General features: G+C 52.1%; 1 protein-coding gene and 1 long non-coding RNA gene across 5 annotated transcripts in view; one reads left to right on the top strand and one right to left on the bottom strand.

Annotated features, from left to right (window-relative positions):
* Positions 1-2,670, bottom strand: part of WNT11 (Wnt family member 11) — a 20,665-nt gene extending 17,995 nt beyond the window's left edge. Inside the window, exon 1 of one of the 3 annotated variants that reach the window (XM_057507205.1) lies at positions 2,356-2,670. The gene's annotated coding sequence lies outside the window, so the exon portion shown is untranslated. Of the gene's footprint in view, positions 1-649; positions 788-2,355 lie in introns of those variants that run through there. The other 2 variants (XM_036895496.2, XM_036895498.2) reach the window with 2 other exon arrangements.
* Positions 971-21,537, top strand: LOC130684866 (uncharacterized). Of its 2 annotated transcripts, XR_008999204.1 has the most exons (5): positions 971-2,328; positions 15,172-15,274; positions 18,185-18,371; positions 19,938-20,001; positions 21,114-21,537. It is a non-coding gene; the product is annotated as an uncharacterized LOC130684866 (long non-coding RNA). The 2 variants fall into 2 exon arrangements; XR_008999203.1 differs by having other exon boundaries at positions 19,938-21,537.

Below are 21,537 nucleotides of genomic sequence, written 5' to 3'. Positions count from 1 at the left end.
GTTCCCATCTGGCAGTGTGGGTTAGGAAAGCTCTCCACCACCCCAGCCTCAGTTTCCCCATATATAGAAACAAGGGACTGGAATTAGCCACGCATCTCCTGAGGTCTTCCCAGCCTCCCAGAAGTTTGCGGGTCTCTGCGCTCCCCTCTAAGTTTCCACTATTACGTATACCTGTGTAGTGTGCGCATGTACTTGTGTGCCTTAAGCGCACACACATACACACAAATTTGAAACCCAGGTTTTTTGGAGCCTTCTGGCATAACCCAGGGGAAGGCAGGGAGAAAACCTTGAATTACATTTTTTCTCTTTCGCAGTTTCCCCGTAGGCGCTTAACAGAGAGGCGCTTGCAACCAACGAGTCCTGGCTAGGGGTCTCAGCGGGGCTCACAGTGTAACTGAGCTCCCTCCTCCCACCCAGCCTGCATCCAAACCCTGTTTTACTGGCCTTGAAAGTTTACGACACTCCTGAGAACGAGAAAAATATCTGCTGGATATGGGGGGGGGGGATCAAAACGCCTTTCACTGTCTCTCTTCTCTCCCACCCACCTCTCATAGTGTGGGATCCCCACCACCACCCTTCAAGGCACCCAGCATTCCTGGGTCGGGACGGGGAAGGGGCTGCACGCGGAGGGAGGAGAGCGCGGACTCACAGCGGGGTTCCGTGTCCAGTCCAAGTGGCCCAGAGAGAGGAGGGCCACCCGGGTCGCACAGCGCACGGGACCCAGGCCTCCAGCTACTCCCGGCTCTTTCCCTAGGGCACCGGAGGTCCCGGGCTTCTCCTTCCGCCTCCCCAGCACGTCGCTGGAGGACTGGAGGAGGCAGCGCCTGGCCCGAGCCTCTGGGTCCTAATGGATTATTCCTGTCCTGTGTAAGAGCGGTCAGGACAGCCGCGCGGGCCGCTAGGTCACCCTCAAGCTTGCGCCCCGCAGGTCAGGGCGCACTCCTCGCCCGGAGCTCCCGACCCGCCAGGGGGCGCTAAGACGGGGTTAGAGCTGGGATCCGCAGCTGCCTTCCTCGCGGTGGGACTTTGGGCAAGAACCCTCTTCTTCCTGGGTCCCAGGTTTCCAGTCTGGGGATAGGATGAGTTGTAGAATAAGTGCCCTCTCAGTTTCTGTCGTTCTATGAGACATCCACGTGCCAGGGTGGGTGAACTGCCCCAAATCTCCCTGAACTGCCTTCAGGCCCAGCGCCGAGCCTCCTTTGGGGTCGGCCTCGTACTGGGCCAGCGTCAAAGCGTTATGTCTTTGCCGAGATGAACGATCCCCTCCTCCACACGCTGGGAATAAGGTCAAAGCCGGTAACAGAGCGGGCCACCGGGCAGTTCACGGAGCGCAGTAGCCACAGCCCCACTCCAACAGGTGGTTGTAAAGTCTCGGGCTCTGGAAACCCCACTGCTAGGGCGGCCGCGCCTGAGCCGAGACGACCGGGACGTGCCGAACCTTCCCAACCAGGATGAGCCCGCGCTGAGGAGGGGAGAGGGCACAGCGCGCAGGGGCAGAGTGTCCGCTCCGCGCGTAAGGTTCAGCGCGGTCCGGGCCTGCAGCCTCCAGTTTCTCAGTTCATAGAGCCGACCCCGCAAGCCGGTGACGCCCAGCGACCCCTTCCAAGGTTACCTGCGACGCGGAGCTAGGCCTGGCCTGCAACCCGGCCGCGAATCTTGCAAGATATGCCTGCTTTGCTTTAGAAGATGCGCTGCGTTACCCTTGAGACGGATTATTTTGGAAGTGGGAAGCGCCGGGTGGGGGAGCTAGGGGCCCGTCCCACTATCCCTCTGGAGCCGGGCCCTGAGTTCCTAAGGACAGAGAGAGTCATGGAGGCACCCCAGTGCCAGGAGATGGGAGGTGTGGGACTCGTGCGCGAGCTCAACCAGACGTTCGTGGCGGCTCCAGATGTGCCTCCTGGCCAGGGACAAGGCTCTCCTCCCCACCGCCCAGCCTGGAGCGCAGGTCTATAAACTAAGTCTCGGTTCTCTCCCTGCCCCTCCGCCTCTGAGAACCGCTCTCAAAGGCGTCCGCCCGCACTCCTCAATTTGGTTGGAGCAGCCATAGTTCTCCGCCTTTTGCCACCCGTTCTTGTTCCGCCACCCACCCTCTGCCCTGCCGCAGGATCCAAGTCCCCCACCCCCGGGATGGCTCGGGCATGACCTCATCCGCGGGCCGACTGAGAGGGAGGGGGTCCAATGGTTGGGTTGGTGGGGGAAAACTGGGCCGAGAATGCTAGCGGCGGGTGCAGTTACTGCACAGCCCACCTTCATCAAGCATCTGCGTAAAGCTGGCGCCCCTAGCCCCCCGCGTTCAGTCGGAATTCCTCGGAGTGTCGCGAAGGAGAGGTATGGAGGAGGGCTTCATTTGCTTACCCGGGAGTGGGTGCCCAATGGGGACCCGCCGTCCCCCTTGGACTCGGACGCCCCCAGCCCTACAGGTCTTGGCTGAGCACCCGCCAGATGTCCGCAGCTACTGCTCACCTCCTGGGGCGCTTGTCGGGCGCACCCTGAGTGCCCTGCTGCCCAGGCCGGTTGGGGAGCGGCGAGCACAGCGCCCAGCGGATCGGAGCGCTCTCCGGGCTAGCACGAGGCTAGGGAGCCCACTTTGCGAAGCGGCCAGAGAAGGACCCCGGGATCCCAGCCCTGGGCTATTCTCAGCTCCTGGGGTCTGCGCTCGCCTGCTCGCTCGAGCTCTCCTAGCCGGGCACTGTCTCTGGTGCGGGCCGCCTAAACTGCTTTATAAGGCGCCGGCAGCCGCTTTGATCCGCCCACGTCAGCGTGCCGAAACCCCACCGGGTGGCTCCAGCCGCGCGCGGGGGGCGGGGGCGGGGACCCCGCGGATGCCACGGACCCGCGGCGCCAGAGGCACAGAGGACTTCACACCCTGTCGAGTTACAAAGAGGGAACTTAACTAACTATAGCTGGTGTTTACTAAGCGTGCCTGCTTGGAGTTTACTGCATGCCTGTGGCGCGTGGGGCCCAGGTAGGGCCGTTTCCAAACCTTGCCGCAAGCCGGGAAAGGAACCTCAACCGTCTGTTTGACGGAGGAGAAAGCCAAGGCTCAGAGGGAAGTTCCGCTTAGGTAGGTCTCAGTCTGAAGCCAGGCCGGTGTATCACTAAGTGTTCGTAGAGCATCTCGGTTCCTACAGACTTCAGGGTTCCTGAGAGCTGCCTTGGCATCCCAGCCCGTCCCTCACGGGGTTACCTCTCCAGATGTCTAGTTCCAGTTCTGGAAAAGGGATCTGAGTTCTCTGCAGAGAAAGGAAGCCCAAGTGCTCTGAACTGCAATTGGGTTGTAAACCTTAGGCACCAAGGAAGCAGGCGTCCCCGGGTACCTTGTTCCAATCCCGAGGGGACCATCTGTAGATGACTGAGGTTCAGAAGTTAGAAGGGATTAGAGAGGGCTTCCTGGGTCTGTAGACCTGGCTAGGGTCAGGCAGCTCTGGGCCAACCTCCCTGGGACTGGTTGGATGAGTGCCCGTCTACTACCCACCACTGCCACCACAGCCTTCCTGGCTGATTGTACTGCCCCTGCACCCCCTCCCCCCATTTCTAACTGCTGGGTCAGGTGCTGAGGTTTCCATGGCTTTGTCTGCTCCCCACCCACCCCAAGGGCCTCAGTCCAAAGGATAATCTAGTTCATTAGTAGAAGGGAAACACATACTTAGTGAAAAGGGGCTTATCTCAGTGTTCCCCCCAAAACGCCTTGTACTCTTTCCCCATGTTTTGCAGCTGCCCATGAAGGGGTACTCATAGGTGGCCCCAAAGTGGCCTCAGGTACCTCCACATCAACACACACATCTGGACCCAGAGGCCGCTGCAGGCTCTTGGCAGTCCAAATACCCTCTTCATGTGGGCAGCCAGTCCCCCTTGCATGCAGGATTGGGACGTATCACCTCACAAACTGTCATGGGAGGCATCTGTACATACCATATACCCACACACACTCAGTAGCACACATGAGTGAAATGGCCATACACATCTTCAAGACAGGCCACACACATAACTGCCCCCAACCAGTTCACACACAAACACACTTGTCTTCCATGCACACAATGAGAATGCACACAGCTTCCCAGTGTGCAGCACTGAATGCACGCATACTCCTGCACATAGTCATAGGGATGTCCTGGGGCTGTGATGGGGCTGGGACACCCCCATCTCCTCTCAAAGGACTTTGGGCTCAGTGAAAGTCATGGGAAGTGGGGGGGTTATAAAAACTGTGGAAAGGTAGTGGGGCTTTGGGTGGTATGTCAGGGAAGGGGATACAGGGACAAGGCTGCTTCAACTAAGAGGCTGGGGACAATGGCCTCCAGGGGTCAAGAGTGTCCTTAGTTCACCCACCCAAGGCACTCTGGTCACCACAGTCAGAGCCATCCCAGGTGGTCTTTGTCCTATTGGGATGCACCCTCCTCTGGGTCTAGCTCTCTGCTCTCTTGAGAAGCTAAGTCAATTGCCTTGAAACATTTTCATAAGCAGTCCTTCTGCCAGAAGTCTCCCTCTGGTTCCCAGCTAGAGTTGAAATGGAAAGCAGTGTGGAGTTACATAGACTTAGGTTCCACTGCTGATTTTTCCCAATTTTATTTTTAGCTGTGTGATCTTGAGCAAGTTGCTTACCCACCCTGAACCTTAGTTTCCTCATCCATAATACAATCCCATAAAATCCTCTATAATTCTCCAAGATGGGGATTAGTACCCCCCTTCCATCATATGGAACCGAAGGCTCTAAAGAGTGAGGCTGGCAAGTGTTTGAGCTGATATTTGAAACCGAGGTCTTTTTGGGCACTACAGCTAGTGTACCCCACTGAAACAGAGGGGAGGTGGATAGTGACTTTCCATTGTCTGGAGAGGAGTAGAGGGGAAGTCAGAAGACCCCAAGACCCCTGAAGCCTAGCCCTGATCCCTCCTGGCCCCTCCCAGCTACTCAGCTCTGTTTTGAGAATTTAGATCTAGGCATCAATCAGTTCAGCTGGCCGCTTGTCCTGGGCCAAGCGGGGAAATGAGGAAGTGTGGCAGAATCTTGGACTGAGAGTCCAGGGAGACCTCCCTTGGCCCCAGGCCCCACTTGTATAAGGGGGACTACTTTACCACCTCAGACATCCTGGGAGTCACTGAGACAGAACATGTTCTTTTTCATCTTCAGAACCAACTGATCTTCTACCTCCCCATTTCCTCCTCCTTCCCCCTGCCAGGGGCCTCCTAAGGGCCACTGTGTGTCAGGCCTGTGCTGGCCACCTGGGCTGCAGGCTCCCCTTCAGAGAGGAGGAGGCTCTGATCTGAGCAGGGTAGGCACACACTTGGCTGCTGCTGCAGTGGGTGTTAATATATTTTCCTTCTCCTCAGTAACCATGGATGATTCTGGTTATCCTATCGCCCGGATGTGCTGGGGGCTTCCTGTTAGCGGGCTTTTCAGCCCAGCCCCTGCAAACAGCCCCGCCCAGTGGGGGGGGGAGCACCCACACTGAAAGGACTTGGGGAAGTGGGAAGCTACAGTTCTGTTCAGCATGTTAACCTCTGTTGACCCCTCCACCACCTCAGCTTCCCTCCCCTGGGGCCAAGGCCTTGGTGGAGGTGGGTGGGGGTGAGGCGGCTGCTTCCAGGATGGGGGATGCGCGACCTGGATATAGTCCTTAGCCCTGTATGATAGATAATTGTTTTGCCCTCTCTGAACCCAGTCGCCCCATCTGTAAGTGAGGGGGTTGAACTAGATAACCTCCAAGGGATTTTTTCAGCTCCAACCAGGGCTGACCCTTACCTGTTTATAGCATGAACCATCAACACAGTAGATACAATGAGACCAAAGAGAGCTGTTTGCAGCACCAGGGTGCTTTCAGAAAGGCCTTCCTGGGAAGGCAGTGCACAGGGGCTCTGGGCAGAGTAGCCTGGCCCAGTTGTCCAATGACCCTGGGGTTGGCCTGCCCCATGAGGCCAGATCTTACAGGCAAGGAAGAGGGGCATCAAATAGCAGCAAGCATGTCATCAGAGCACCTGTGCCTGGCTCTCAGATTCTTCTCCTTCACTTACCCACTGTGTGACCCTGGGCAAGTCGCTCAGCCTCTGTGGCCCTTGTTTTCATCATGTGCACAGTGAGAAACCCACTGAACCACTCCCAAGGTTACTGGGAGATAACCTTGCAGGAAAGAACTGATGCTGACTGAGCGAGCACCTCCTGTGCGCCAGGCAGTTTCTGTGCCTATGGGTGAGGCAGGCTGTACTCAGTAGATGAACACATTGAGCCCCAGACCCATCTGGTAATTTATACAACATCTTACAGAGAGTGAGTGGTAGAGCCTGGCTGCAAACCCAGGGCTGTGGGCCCTTTGAAGTCTGCCTGCTGCCTGGGGAGGGGGTTACTTTCTCCTCCTCAGTTACCTCGGGCGGGCTAGCAGTTGTTCTTTTACAAGGCTCAGGGAGCAGGCTTGGTGGGGCGAGGGTCAGTGGAGAGGTTTCTTTCCTGGATGCACATAACAAAATGCCACCCGTCATGTCTACTGAGGGCGTTCCTTTCGTAAGTCCCTTCTGAAAGGCCGCTTTCAACTTTTGATTGTTTAATTGTGGTGGTGGCTGCTCAGGAGACAATGTTTGTGTTTCTCAGGCCTTTTTCAGCTCCAAGAGAGAAACTCCACTCCGAGTAGCTTAAACGTAAGAGAAACCAATTGGCTCATGCAGTGCCCCCAGTGCCCCCAGGAGTGCTGACACGCATTTCAGCTTCTTGCTGCTGTCTGAGCAGATGCAGGCTTCATCCCTTTCCCCTGCTGTGCAGCCACCAACAGCCCCAGTTTGGATTCTGGGCAAGTGAGAACTTCTGTCTTCCTGGGCCTCTGTATCAGTCCCAGGGAAATGGCTGATTGGCCTGCTTGAGTCACATGTCTTCCCTTTGATGGATGGCTGTTATTGCCCTGGGACCCTGGGAATGAACAGAATGGGATGAATGGGAAGCAGCGGACCACTGGGGCACTTGTGTCTAGCTAGGTTAGCAGTTTCTTCTCCAAGTTGGTGTTTCTGCCTCTGGGTCTCACCCTGCACACACAGGCCAGAGACCAGCCACACCCAGGGCCCCCATTGTACAGAGCAACTGGGGCTGAGAGAGGAGAGCAGTTTGTCTCACATCACTCGGTCTACAGTGCAGGAGACAAGGGAAATCAGGTTTCCTGACACCCAGGCCATAAGCCATGTAGTCATTTGTCACTGGTGTGAACTCTTTCTGGGAAGGCCAGAGTGACGTAGCTTTTTAACAGCACCAATTCCTCTCATCCCAGGACATGTACACCCCATTGAAATTTGATTCCATTCACAGGTGCCATCTGTTTCCCCACCCTTTGATCTGGGCTGGCCTCGTGACTGGCCCGGATGAATGCCTGTGACAGAAGTAAAGTTTGCACATTCTAGAGCCTAGGCTTCAGCTCTCACTCTTCTGGAGCCCAGACCAGCTGCACATCAGAAGCCCAGGCTGGACTCTTAGATGATAAGGGCCAGTGCAGAGAGAGGCCCTAAGGCCACATGGAAGGGGCCCAGCTGGCCCAGCCATACAGCAGAACTTAGGCCTGGCTGACCCACCAGTCAAATGTAGCCATGAGAGTGAGCCTAGTGAGATCAGCAGAGCTGCCTGGTCAGCCCACAGACTCAGGAGAACCAGTCAATCATTCTTGTCAGCCACTAAATTTTGACATGTTTTGTTATATAGCAAGAGATACCTGAAGCAGCCAGGTTTAAATAGTGAAAAACACTAATACGCACTTATCTAAGATCATTTCTGAATCTCAGAGCTGGGCTCTCATACTCCTGTAGCTGCAGCCCTGGAACCCCTGGAACCCCTGGAGGTGTCTCTGCTGCTCTGGGAACCAGCATGTGGTTAGTTATGGCTGTCTTGCCCACCTGCATGCTTAGTGCTCCCTCAGGACTAGCTAACTGTATTTGCTCCAAAGTGGAAAAATGAATGAATGAATGTCCTCACCCAACCTCTGCCTGCATACCGCCAGGGAAGAGAGCTCACTCCCTTCATTCATTCTGAGATGAATGGACGTCTCTTCCATTCTGGGATGACTCTGCCTGGGAGAAGGTCCTCATCCATCTAGAGCAGAGACCTATAACTCCTCTGGTGGCTCTGGCTCTCTTCCTGCATGCCCTCCTCTATTTGACAGCCTTGGGTACATAACAGTGGTCCCCGGCATTTGCAAAGCAGTACAACCTCACTTAATGGCAAATATTGCCATGTACATGGAACCCCGGCCACAACCATAATCTCAAGGCAAGTGTTTTCACCAAGGCCCAAAACAAGCGTGAGTTCTGGGATCACACATTGTGGAGTTTCGACTCCAACCCCACCTCTGTAGGGCCTTGGACAAGACACTTCCTGTCTCTGAGCCTCAGTTTTTTCATCTGGAAAATAGGAACACCTAGAGTTGCCATGAGGCTTAAAGAGATGACATATATAAAATGCTCTGCAAGTAATCAACCCTTGATAAAGGTTAGTTCCTTTTCTGCCAGGTACATAAACAGTTCCAGATGGAGAGCTCATTTGTACTCAGCGTTCATGTCTATATAAATAATGTGCAGGTGGGGGCGGAATTGTCAGGTGGCTGGGGGTGGGGGAGGGCATTCCCAGCAGCGGGAACAGCTTAAGCAGAGACAAGAGGGAGAAGTTTGGATTCAAGGAAGAGTAAGTGGGGGGTTTGGTGCTGCTGGTATCAAGCACAGCAAGAGGGAAAACAACTCAGGAGGAGGACAGGCCCGAGCCAGGAAGGGCCCTGAACGCTGAGCTAAGGAGCATGGGCTTTGCCCAGAGGGATGTGGAGGAGGTCTGAAGCCGGCAGGGGGAGGTCAGGTATGGGATTCAGGTCTGGGCGTATCTAGGGCTGGGTAAGGAGGGAAGATGAGAGAGACTTCCTGAGAGCCTGGGAGGGGACAATTGGGATGAGGACAATTGGGATAGGAACAGGTTGTGAGGGAGACAGAAAAGAAAACCTGTGGGGCCAGATCTGTAGCCAGATGTATATATACAGGGTAAATCAGAGTGGGACTAACCATTTTCTGCTGGAGACCCACAGAAGTTCCTTGCAACATCTGCTGGCTCATTTTATGAACCATCCTGGTCCCTGAGCTAAACTTTACAGTTTTCTAAGTCCTGCCACAGTTATGGGCTCCTTTGAGACTTAAGCCCAGAGAGGAGAAGTGACATGCCCAAGGCCACACGGCAAATGTATGGTAGAGCTGGGCTGGAACCCAGACCTCCTGCCTCCCACTCACATCCTGGCTTCTTTTCACAGCAGCGAGGAACTGGGCAAGATGGTCTCACTTACCTGCTCTGGGTGGAGAGAGGGGAGCCAGAGAGAGGTTGACAGCTGTCAGCAGACAGCACTTAACCCAAACTGACAATTTAATTGTGAAAATGTGGACGAGGTACAGTTGTGTGTAAGGAAATCCAGACGGCCTGGGACCCTAGAGAGTTTGGGCCAGCACCCCAGTTGCTGGGGAAACGGAGAGGGTTGTGGATGATGTCATTAGATGCTAAGGCTGCAGTATGGGGGCTGGGCTACCCGGCCACCTCTGTGGAACAAGATGGGGCTGCAAGCCTGGCCACAGGCTGTCATCCTCATGGTTAACTCCTTCCCTTACAAAGGGGGCAAAAGATAACTCCAGAGCAGGGTGGTGACTTGCTCAAAGTCACACAGGGCATCAGTGACTGAGCTCCCGTGACTATGTCTATTCATCTAGCAGGCTGCAGGTGCCCTGAGCACAGGGCCTGGTCAGAGTCATCTGTGAGTCCCCATGCCCAGCACAGGGCTGTGCAAAGACTGGAGCTCAACTCTGCAGTGAGGGCTGCTCCATGCCTTTGTAAAATGGGAGTGTAGGGCACTTTGGGAGGTGACATTTGTTGAGTTCATAATAGCCTTAGATGAGGAGGAGCCCTGAGCAGCCATCCACAGCCGTGCTCTCTTGTTCAGGGAACATTGAGCTCAGAAAGGGCAGGTCATCAGGCCAAGGTCATTAGCAGGTTGGGGCAGCACTGGGCTGACCCTGAGTCATTGCCCCACAGATATGATACTTAATACATCCTTTCCCAGGGGGGAGTGGTCTCTCTCACTGCCACCCTCTCAGCCCTGGGCCAGGGATCTGGGCCTTGGGAAACCCCCATTGTCTAAAGCATTTTCTCAGAATCCTCAGCTCTTGACCCAAGGCTGAACATCAACCCATCCAAAGCATCAATAACAAGGATAGTAGTTGCCCTTAGCATAGCCCCTACTGTGTGCCAGGCTCTAGGCTCTCACTCTAAGCTCCCTATCTCAAATATTTACAACTCCTTGGGCTGGGAATTACTGTTCTCACTTTGCAGTCCAGAACACAGAGGCTATGGGTGAGGGTGGGAGGTCACTTGCCCACGTGCACATAGCCAGGAAGTGAAAAGCTGGGACGGGCACCCCAGGTCACTCTGCATCTAAAATCCATGACTGCCTGCTTCCCTGGCTTTTGGATCATACCAACAGCCTCCCCCGCCCCCCACCCCCACCCCCTTCTCAGGGTGAAATAAATCCCTCCTTCCCTCCCCTCCCTCCACTTCCTGAGACGCTGGTGGAGCTGCCCATCACCGAGCCCAGTAAGTACCCTGCTAAAAGGCTTGGTCTTTTGGAGAACTGCATCTTCCTAGCCACATAATATGACCCAACTGGACCAAACAGAGCTGTTTCCCTCCGCTGGCATAAATGGGTTCTGGGAGAAAGCAGTTAGTTCCTCTTTGGAATGCAAGCTCTAAAGGTGTGACCCCCCAGAGCTTCCAGCAGCCATATTTCCTGCTGTGTGAGGAAGACACAGGGGAGGGAAGAAGGAAGAGAAGAAACAGGCAGGGGGTGGGGCACACCATCTGAGTCCCTGAGCTCACCCTTGTCCCTTACTTGAAGTGAAGTGTGCCAAGTTCTGTGCTATTATAGGAGGTACGAGATTAATAAAGGTTCTTGTCCTCTAGGAACTGATAATCTGGCCCGGGGAGCGGGAGCAGATGCAGTTCTGAGTTCTAGGCCTCCTCTGTTTCAAACTTGCTGTGTGATCCTTCCCTTCTCTGGGCTATGATCTCCCCATTTTAAACAAGGGAAAGGGGTGAAAGTTGGGTTCAATGTTCTGCAACATTCCCCCCCAGATTTACACAACTACTTTTTTTTTTTTTTGAGAGGGCATCTCTCATATTTATTGATCAAATGGTTGTTAACAACAATAAAATTCTGTGTAGGGGAGTCAATGCTCAATGCACAATCATTAATCCACCCCAAGCCTAATTCTCGTCAGTCTCCAATTTTCTGAAGCATAACGAACAAGTTCTTACATGGTGAACAAATTCTTACATAGTGAATAAGTTCTTACATGGTGAACAGTGCAAGGGCAGTCATCACAGAAACTTTTGGTCCTGATCACGCATTATGAACTATAAACAATCAGGTCAAATATGAATATTCGTTTGATTTTTATACTTGATTTATATGTGGATCCCACATTTCTCCCTTTATTATTATTATTATTATTATTTTTAATAAAATGCTGAAGTGGTAGGTAGATGCAAGACAAAGGTAGAAAACATAGTTTAGTGTTGTAAGAGAGCAAATGTAGATGATCAGGTGTGTGCCTGTAGACTATGTGTTAATCCAAGCTAGACAAGGGCAATAAAACATCCACGGATGCAGAAGATTTCTCTCAGAATGGGGGGGTGAGGTTCTAAGCCTCACCTCTGTTGATCCCCAATTTCTCACCTGATGGCCCCCCTGCGACTGTGCCTGTCTTAGGTTGCACAACTACTTTTTTTAAGGAAAAAAAAAAGAGATATAATTCACTTACTGTGCATTTACCCTTTTAAAATGTACCATTCAGTGGCTTTTAGTATTTTCACAAATTTGTGCAAAATCATCATCACATTCCAATTTCAGAACATTTCCATCACCTCAAAAAGAAATCCTATGTTTATCATTTCACATTCCACCCACCATCTCAGCCCCTAGGAACTGCTAATTTCCTTTTTGTCTCTACCGATTTTCCTGTTCTGGACATTTCAGTTTCATTTCCAAATGTATCCATGTTATAGCAATGTATCAGCATTTCTTTCCTTCTTCTTATAACTGGATAATATAGCATTGTATGGACAGACCCCATTTTGTTTATCCATTCATCAGTTGATGGACATTTGGGTTGTTTCCACTTTTTGGCTACTATAAATAATGCTGCTGTAAGCATTCATGTACAAGCTTGTATGAAATATATGCTTTCAGTTCTCTTGCATATAAAGCTAGGAGTGGAATTGCTGGATCACATGGTAACTCTATATGTCTTTTGGGGAATTGCCAAACCATTCTCCACAGTGGCTGCATCATTTTACATTTCTACCACAATGTATGAAGGCTCCAATTTCTCCACGTCCTTACCAGGACTTATTATTTTCTGTCTTTTTTATTTTGGCCATCTTGCTGGGGGTGACATGGTATCTCATTGTGTTTGTGATGGTCATTTTCCCAGTGACTGATGCTGGGCATCTTTTCATGTGCTTACTGGCCATTTGTAGATCTCCTTTGGAGAATGTTTGTTCAAATTTTTTGCCCATTTGAAAAATTGGGGTATCTGTTTTTTTTATTCTTGAGTTGTAGGAATTCTTTATATACACCAGATACTAAGATACTACATCCATACCAAATATATTATTTGCAAATATTTCCTCCTATTATGTGGGTTGGCTTTTCACTCTCTTGACAGTGTTCTTTCAGGCCCAGTGTTTTTAATTTTTATGAAGTCCCATATCTCTATCTTTTCCTTTGGTTGCTTGTGTCTTTGGTGTCATCTCTAAGAAATCATTGTCTTGTCCAAGGCCAGTCTTGCACCTATATGTTCTTCTAAGAGTCCTCTAGCGGTAGCTCTAACTTTTAGGTCTTTGATCCATTTTGAGTTAATCTGTGTACAGTATGAGGTAAGGATCCAACACCATTCTTTTGCATGTGGAACCCAATTGTCTCAGCATCATTTATTAAAAAGACTATTCTTGCTCCATAAAATTGTCTTGGATCCGTTGTCAAAAAATCAACACACCATAAATGTATGGGTTTATTTACATAATTACCTTGTAAGTGACGGCCAGGAAGGTACAGTAAGGTCCATATGGTCACTTTATGTGATAGGTAGTGTGGCAGAGAGAGGAGAACAAATGAGAAATTTGAAGTCCTGCAGACCTGTGTTTTAATCCCAGACCCACTATAACCCCAGGAAGCTATTGTATTTTGTCTTTTAAGAAATAGCACGATACACTGAACACATTCTTGTAAAAAAGAAAAAACAACCTAATATCTGGATGTCTCTGCACCTCAGTTTCTTTCTCTGTCATGTCTAAGCTCCAGAGCTGGTGCAAGACTCCAAAGGAGAGGTAAACCACAGGAGGGTGTGCATGGGGTGGGGGGCACAAGCAATGGCTTGCAGGCTGGAAAGTGCAGGGTGTGATGTGGGGGGGACAGTGAGAAGTCCGCAGGCCAGGGATGGTGTTGAAAAGCTACCTTTCTTGCCCTTCAGTTGGTGAAAAAAAACAAAAGACTCTGGTGCCTACATCACAGCACAGCTCAGTCCTCTCTGGAGCCCAGTGGCGAGAGGCCTGCCTGGCCGTGACATCCAGCCTCGCCCCCCAGCCGCAGGGCTAGCGGCAAGCACGACCTGGTGCCTTGGCTCCGCTCTGTCTGGGTGTGGTAGGGCTGTGCTGACAGAGAGCAGGGAGGTTGGTGTCTGGCAAGAGGGCTTTTGTTTCTTGCTCTGTGGTTAAGAGAGCAACATGTGCAGAAGGGCACAGAGAAGAAAGGTAAGAGGAAACTACCATTCGTTGAGCATCTACTATTTCCCAGGAGGCACTTTGTGAACTGCCTCTCAGCTTGCACTCACCCAGAGAAGCAGGAGTTAGGAGACCTCCCATTTCATAGATGCCACCACTGGCGGACAGAGAAGGGTACATTTGCCCCCAATCATGCAGCCAGCAGGTGACAGAGCGAGAGTTTGAACCCTGTTCCATCTGACCCAAAGCACATGCTTTTTCATAATGCCAAGCTGCCCTAGAGAAAAGAGAGAGAAAGAGAAGGGGGGCAAAACAGAGAGAGGCCCAGGAGAGGGACAGAGTCACACAGAGAGGCAAATAAAGACAGGCAGAAATTTTAAACAGAATGGAAAGAGTGCGAGGCTGGGGCTGAGCAGGTCCTCGGGGAGTAGCAGAGGGTGGGGATGGCTGGAAACCAGCTCAACAAACCTGAAGCCAAGAATCATGCTTGGCCTGAGACCTGGAGGAAAAGCTCTCACCAAAAGCTATTGAAGAGGAGGAAGCTGGCATGGGGGGTGCACGGTGTGCCTGGGAGGAAGGCAGTGGAGCTAGGTGACCAGGTGCTGCCAGCAGGGCTCTTTGCATGTCATGCAGCTCAAATGACCACGTGGTTGCTCAGGCCGGCAGGCCCTTGCTCTGGACACACGGAGCAGCAGCTTGGAGGCTGGGAGGGAGGGAGGAATGACCAGGCCTTCCTGGAACAGCAGTTGCTCCTAAGACAGACTCCTCAATGTGGCCTGAAGGTAGGAGACCTGTATTGTCCAACTGGAACACTTGGGAGTGAGTGGGGACAGCAGGCATAAATGGATATGTATGGCCCCTGGCCTCTAAGACCCTGCAGGGTTGGGCTTGTCCTGTTTCTGCTCAGCTGTCTGCACTTCTCTGTGCTTCATGCACACCTGCCTTCCTCTGCAGACAGGGCCTTGGAATTGTCTGGAACACCCACCTCACACCATCACCAACACATCTCCACACTCCTTCATTGTTCCTACTTGCTCTTAGAACTCAGCTCAGCCATACCAGTGCCCTTGTTAAGCCATTCAGTACATTGTGTGTTTTCCCCGCATGGTTCCCATCACAATCACAATAATGACAGGAATTCTTAATTGTGTGTTTGATCATTTTAAGGTCTATCTCCCTTCCTAAGGGCAGGATTGCATCTGACTTGCCCACTGTTGTATCCTGAGCACCCAGCAACAGCCCCAATGCATAAATGAATAAATCAACTCCCAGGACCCCTGTATGGCCACATAGTTTTGTACCTCCCTTGTATTTTTGGTTTCTTTCCTATGTAAGGAAAGGAAAGCAAGGAGCTAGACCTAAAGAAAATAACCTCTGGTCACAATGTGCACTTCTGATTTCTTCCACAGGCTCTGAACTCCTGCAGGGCGAGAATGCATCCCCTCCTCTTCTCCCAATCTCTAGACTAGCGCTGGGCCTGAAGAAAGGGCTCAAGTGGGGCTTACTGGTAATGTGAATATCATCGTGTTGGATCACAGATAGTCTGAACTGGAAAGAACCCTACATATCTGAGGTGACATAATGATGAGGCCAGGCCCCTGGGTACTGTAGGCACAAAAAATATTAGTGCTTCTTCTTTTAGAGGTCATCTTGTCCAACTAACCACCTTTATTAATAAAGATTTTTTTAAGTGTACAATTCGGTGGATTTCAGTATATTTCACAAAGTTGTGCAACCATGACTACTATCTACTTCCAGAACTTCTCATCACCCCAAAAAGAAACCCCAGACCCAACAGCAGTCATGCCTCTTTCCCCCTTCCCCATAGTCCCTCGCAACCACGAGCCATCTTATTTTAAGGAAACTGAGGCCTGGAGATAGCAGCGCCTCATCTAATATCACACTGTCAGCCAGCAGCAGAGCCAGGACTAGAGCCCAGGTCTCCTGACACCCAGTCTGCTTGGTCAGGCAGTAAGTCTGAGCTCTCTCTGGCACCTTCAGGCAGTCTCTGGTGCTGACATTAAAGAGCTGCTTAGCAAAGCCCAGATAAATTATGTCTAGTAGGTAAGATGTGAGTGCACCATCCAGCTGTGCCCTTAACTGTGCAGAGCCTGTCTGTACCCAGAGTGGAGCTGAGGGCTTTCAACACACAGGAGACACACCTAAAAGTCATTTCCAGTGTGTACGCTGCTTCCTACAATAGCCAGTGTCCTTTCATATGGGGGTGCCTTCCCCCAAGTGACTGCATGGCCTCCTCTCTTCTCTTTCAGCACCTCCCAAGGGCGCCTTCTCAGGGAGGCCTGCCCAGACCACCTTCTATCAAAGTGCAAACAGGTGCGCCCCTCCCTGCTGGCCTTCCTATCCTCCCTCTAGGTAGGCTCTTCCTCCCTGGCACTTACTATCAGCGGGCATACTGGATCCTTTGCTTGTTTTCTGGTTATTGTCTGTCTTCCCCTACTAGAGTGGCAGCTCCGCGAGGGCAGGGATTTTTGTCTAGTGTGCTCCTTGCTATACTCCAGTTCCTGCAACAATGCCCGTTACACAAAAGGTGCTTCATGAATATTGGTTGAATGAATTCATGACTAAATGAATTGTTAGCTATTATTCCATTTTGTTCTTATCAGCAATAGTCAGGGGAGGGGTTATTATGCCCATTTCATAGCTGTGTCTTAGTCCCTTCAGGTGCTACAATAAACTGCGTAGACTGCAGGGCTCAAATAACAGACATTTAACGCTCGCCGTCCTGGAGGCTGGGAAGTCCAGATCAAGGGGGTGGCAGCTTGCTCCTTGGTGAGAACCCTCTCCCCAGCTTACAGACGGCTGCCATCCCACCGCATGCTCACGTGACCCCTTTGAGTGCACTTGCAGAGACAGAGAGCTCCTGTCTCTCTTCCTCTTCTTATAAAGACACTGATCCCATCATGGGGGCCCCCATCCTCATGACCTCATCTAAACCTAATTACCTCCCCAAGGGCCCCTCCCCCAATACCATTACATGGTGGAGGGTGGGGTGGGGTGGAGGGGTAAGGTTTCAACACATGAATTTGGGGGAGGTGGGAGGGACACAAACCTCCAGACCATAACAGATGGCAAGCTGAGGTCCAGAGAGATCACCTGGGACCCAGAGGCAGGCCACTGGAGCCCCCTCCCCTGATCCCGCCAGGGGAGGCTGGAATGGAGTGGAGGTGGACATGAGGAAGCAGGGGCCAGACTCCCCAAGTTTGCCATTGTTTTTGGACCCCAGAAAGCAGAGTCAGCCTGGGAGCCCAGTCTTACTCCTTCCTGCACTGATGTAGCCGCTTTCACATTCCAGGCCTCAGCCAAAATGGAAAAAGACAGGCAGGAGGAAAGGCAGTGCTGCTTTTTAAAGTAGCCTGAGCTCTGGGAGCTCCACCATGGAAACTTCTGTCCATGATGTCATGGGCCTTGAGGCCCTCTGAGCAACGTTACTGACACTTCACACATGGGCTGGACCCAGGGTCTACACACTCTCTTGAGAGATCTACGGGAGCCTGCAGGCAGGCAGTAGCTCCGTCTGCAGGCCTGAGCCAGACCCCCTGAGCCAGGATGCAGCCAGGCACTGGGCAGGCAGGGGGCACCCTCAGGTAATCCAGTAGAGCCGTCCTTTCTGTCGTCCAGAGGTTTTTGACATCCACCTTTCATGGGCTCTGTGGCAGCCCCGGAACACACAGAGCCTAAGCACTCTGGTCTGTACCTTCCCAGGAGGGGGCAGAGTGGTGCAGTGCCCTGCCAGGGTCACATGACTAGGGAGTGATGGCCCTGGGGGAGCTTGAACCCTGCCCTTTGATTCTCAATCCTGTGGTCCACTTCACGTGGTCCTTGCCCGAGAGAAGCCAGCAGACTCAGATAGGCTGTGGGGAAACCGCTTGGTCAAGTCTAAGTCTTCATTTTACAGCAGAAGAAATGGAAAGGGCAAGGACCAGCCTGAGGTCACACAGTTCACAGACCGGGAAGGGCTGGATGCAGACTCTGGACCCCTGGCTGGGAGCCTCTCCTACTATATCCTGCACTTAAACAGTTCCGTTTGGGCGGAAGCTCTGCCTTTGGGGAAGAGACGCCAGGCCTTTCCAGAATCTGGTCTAAGGCTGTCTTCCAGGATGTGCTGTCAAGGCTTATTCCTCAGGGAACAGCTGTTGGCAAAGGGAGGCGAGGTATTGATTATGGCTGAGGCCTGGGAGGAGAGAAGGGGCGTGGCAGGGCAGTAACGTTTCAGAGAAAAGGTGTATTTATTTCTGCTTTTGCTTATCTGCAGTTTCGTGTTTTTCTGCAGTTATATAATTCATTTTTCCTACTTGAAAGTGATACACTAGTTGGGAATGGTCTTGGAATCCAGGGTTGTTTCAGTCCTGACTGGCTGTGTGAGCTTGGGCAGGTCCCCGCCTCTCTCTGACTCTTTCTTAGAAATGCCTGTTATAAGGTTGTCCTGTGAGAAGTAGATGACTTCTCAGGAAACCGCTCTCCAGCCTGTTCATCAGCGGGGTTAACCATCAAAGAAAGAAAGCAGCAACCAGGAGTGAGGCGTCCAGAGAAAAGCCAAGGTTCAGACAAGCCCACGTTGGCTATGTGCACGTCCAATGCTGTCCGGAAGGTAAGAGTTGCTGTCTGGGGGGTGTGCCCATCCCAGGCCCCGCAGTGGGCCTCTGCTCGGAGTGGAGGCAGTCCTCAGGCTTCACCGAGGTCTGCGTGAACAGCCCTCTGCACTAGCCCTCTTGGCCCCTCTGCTCAGATTCCAAGCCCACCAGGCAACAGCCTCCCGGAGAACTGGCTCCCAGGAGGGAAGGAGACTGGGGATGGGACAAGAGCACTGTGTCAGTGGAAAGGGGGACTGCCTGGTGTCCGTCACTACAGTGTTGGGAGGAGGCATCCATCTTGAGTGACATGGTCAGGGACAGCTTGTCTGACCTCTCAGGTGTCTTGAGGAAGGTCAATGTCAGGAAAGGCAGATGAGGGCCAGACTCCAGGCTGGTAAATCACCCAGGACCTGTCAACCAGTAAAAAGGGTTAAATGATTTTAGTATGTGTACACTGCTTAGAATAGTGCCAGGCATAAAATAAGGAGTCAAGAGAAATTGCTAGGTGACAGTCAGCTGTGGCCTATCTGGACAGCAGGGTGGAGTGGTGGGTCCAGAGAAGGAAGAGTTTCTTGAGCCTGGCCATCGGCCCAGCAACAGCCCTGCTCCAGGAGGTTCAGCTCACACCATCTCTGTCGCCTATGTGGACCGAGGTGGCACCTAGCTGACTGTTCTGGAACGCAGTACCACTTTCTGGTCTTCCCCTCGCAGCCCCCCTGTGATGTCCAGCCTGAGGGATGGTCATGGTTCTCCATCCCTGAAGTATCTCCCCACCACCACCCATCACTCACCTCCCACCAGCACTGGGCCAAACCCCAGAGGGCAGGAATTATAAGTCAGGCTGGAACTTCACGATGTCAGGACTGGAAAGCCCTTAGTGTGTATCTTGCTTGGCCTTTCTACAATGTACACATGGGGAAACTGAGGCCCAGAAAGGGAAAAGGACCTCTCTCCAGTTTTGCATGACCAAGGAGCCTGTGGTTGGACTGGGCCCAGGCCTAGTGCTTTCTCCCAGCCTCCTCTGCAATCCAGGGGTCCCTAGAGGACACTCAAGAGACGATGTCCCGCCCCAACCGTGGCCACACCTCACCTGGTCTTGGTTTGCTTCATCCTTTGTGGCTCTGTCTGGAATAATTCTCACCAAGAGGGGTCAACCCCCGGGGAGGAGGCAGCTAATGAGCTTCAGATGTCTGGGCCCATCTGCCTCACGACAGGCAGATGCTTGCGCTGATTGCAGACGCCTGGCTGGTGGCGCTGGTGTGCAGAGGCCACCTCCTCTTCCCTCCATGGCTACTTCATTCCGACTTGGAGGCAGCAGCTGCCAGTGTTTCACCCCAGAAATCCTGGCTGGGGGGTTGTTTCAGGGGATTCTGGAAGAGGGCAGGGAGGCTGGAGGCCAAGTGCATTTTCATCATTTGGGGGCTTATTTCTTTGTTTTTCAAAACATTTTCAGGGTCCAGAACTGGTCTTTAGACTGAGGCAGCAGCAGGGAGGTGAAGAAAAGGGGGCAAGCCGCATGTTGATGTCCAGCTCTGTGCATACTCCGTGCTGGGTACAAACGTCACCTTCTCTAACCCTTACAGGAACCCGGCAGAGTTAGGACTGTCATCATCTGCTTCACAGATTGGGAAAAGGACGCTCAAAGAGGTGAGGTGACTTGTCCAAGGTCATGCAGCTCCTCAGAGGTCAAACCAGGGTTCCAGCCCACCTGGGCTGGAGCCCAGTGCTCTTCCCGACAGCAAACTGGGATGTTTCCAGAAGACCAAGATAGTATACTGTGGTCTTGAAGCTGCATGGATGGTGAGGGCCTTGGGCTGCACTGGGGTTTCAGAGACTGAGGCTGTCTTTGCAGCTGACTCACATCTGGATATTGACAAGGCAGCAGATTTCATATTTACAAAACGGGGCTCATCATCTCCAATTCAGGTGATGTAATGCTAATTGCCGTCATCACATCTCCAGCCATGCCCAGAACACATTCTCAGAGCCAGACCCTCTGCTGGGGGCTCTCCATTGGTGAGCTGTTAAGACCTTGGATTCTAGAGCTCTGCCACTTATTAGCTGTGTGACTCTGGGCAAGTTACTTTACTTCTCTGTGCCATCATTTCCTCATCCATGAAATGAGGAAAAGGTTGTTCCTATTGCACAGACTTGTGAAATTAAATTAGTTAATTTTTATAAAGGACTGGAAGGATGCCTGGCACAGGGAACACACCCAGCACGTGTTCACTGATATGGGATCAACCTTGTGAGATGGGCATCGTGATTTTCCCTGAAGTACAGGTGTGGAAACAGAGGCTAATGCAGTATAGTGATTCTCAAATTTCATGTCTCAGAATCAGAATCACCTGGAGAGTTCATGAAACTATGGAGGGCTGGGTCCACTCCCAGAATTTCTGGTTCACCAAGTCTGGGATGGAACCTGAGAATCTGCATTTCTGGCATGTTCCCAGGTAAGGCTGCTTCTGCTGGTCTGGCAACCACACTTTGAGCACTTGTGCCCTAGTAGACCTGAGGGTGACCCTGTTATGCAGGGCCAACAAGGACCAGTAAGAGCAGAAGCTCAATAAATAATTTGGTATGTGAATAAGTAAGTGACTGATTACAGAGAGCAGAGGGTTGTGTTGAACCAGGACCCCAAGGGTTCTAGTCCTGAATTTGCTCTCAATTCCCAGTGGAACTTGACCAAATCATTTTTCCCTGCAGCCTTGGTTTCCTTCTCCATAAAAGAGGGCTAATGATAATCTTTCCTCACCCAGCTCAGTGAGGATGAAACAGAGCCTGGCACAGCTCCAACACCCACAGCAAGAACAAAGAGGGTGGCCTTGGTGGAAGGTGTCAGGCACTGGGCACCCACTACAACGTTCATTGCCGTCTTTCTCCTCTTGCAGCACTGAGGGCCATAGCTCACTATTTTCCTGTCTTTCTGGAACCTGACTTGGAAGATCATGGCCACACTGTCCCCCATGTTCCATGGCAGAGGCAGTGTGCCTGCTATGGCCACAGGCTGCATAAAGGGGCCTGTGTTCCGGCTGTTCACCTCCCACTGTGTGCCCAGTGGTTTTCTATTTCAGTTACTGTAAAAATATCACCTTTGATCTCAGCTTGTGGCTCTTAAAAAAAGAAGAAACAGTCTGGGTTTTCATTCTCCTGGCTCCTCCACCCTCTCACCTCCTGCTCCTG

This window comes from Manis pentadactyla, chromosome 9 (assembly GCF_030020395.1).
Source record: "Manis pentadactyla isolate mManPen7 chromosome 9, mManPen7.hap1, whole genome shotgun sequence".
Taxonomy (NCBI): Eukaryota; Metazoa; Chordata; class Mammalia; order Pholidota; family Manidae; genus Manis; species Manis pentadactyla.
The sequence above is the reverse complement of the archived record's forward strand: the minus strand, read 5'-3'. Positions and strand labels throughout refer to the sequence as shown.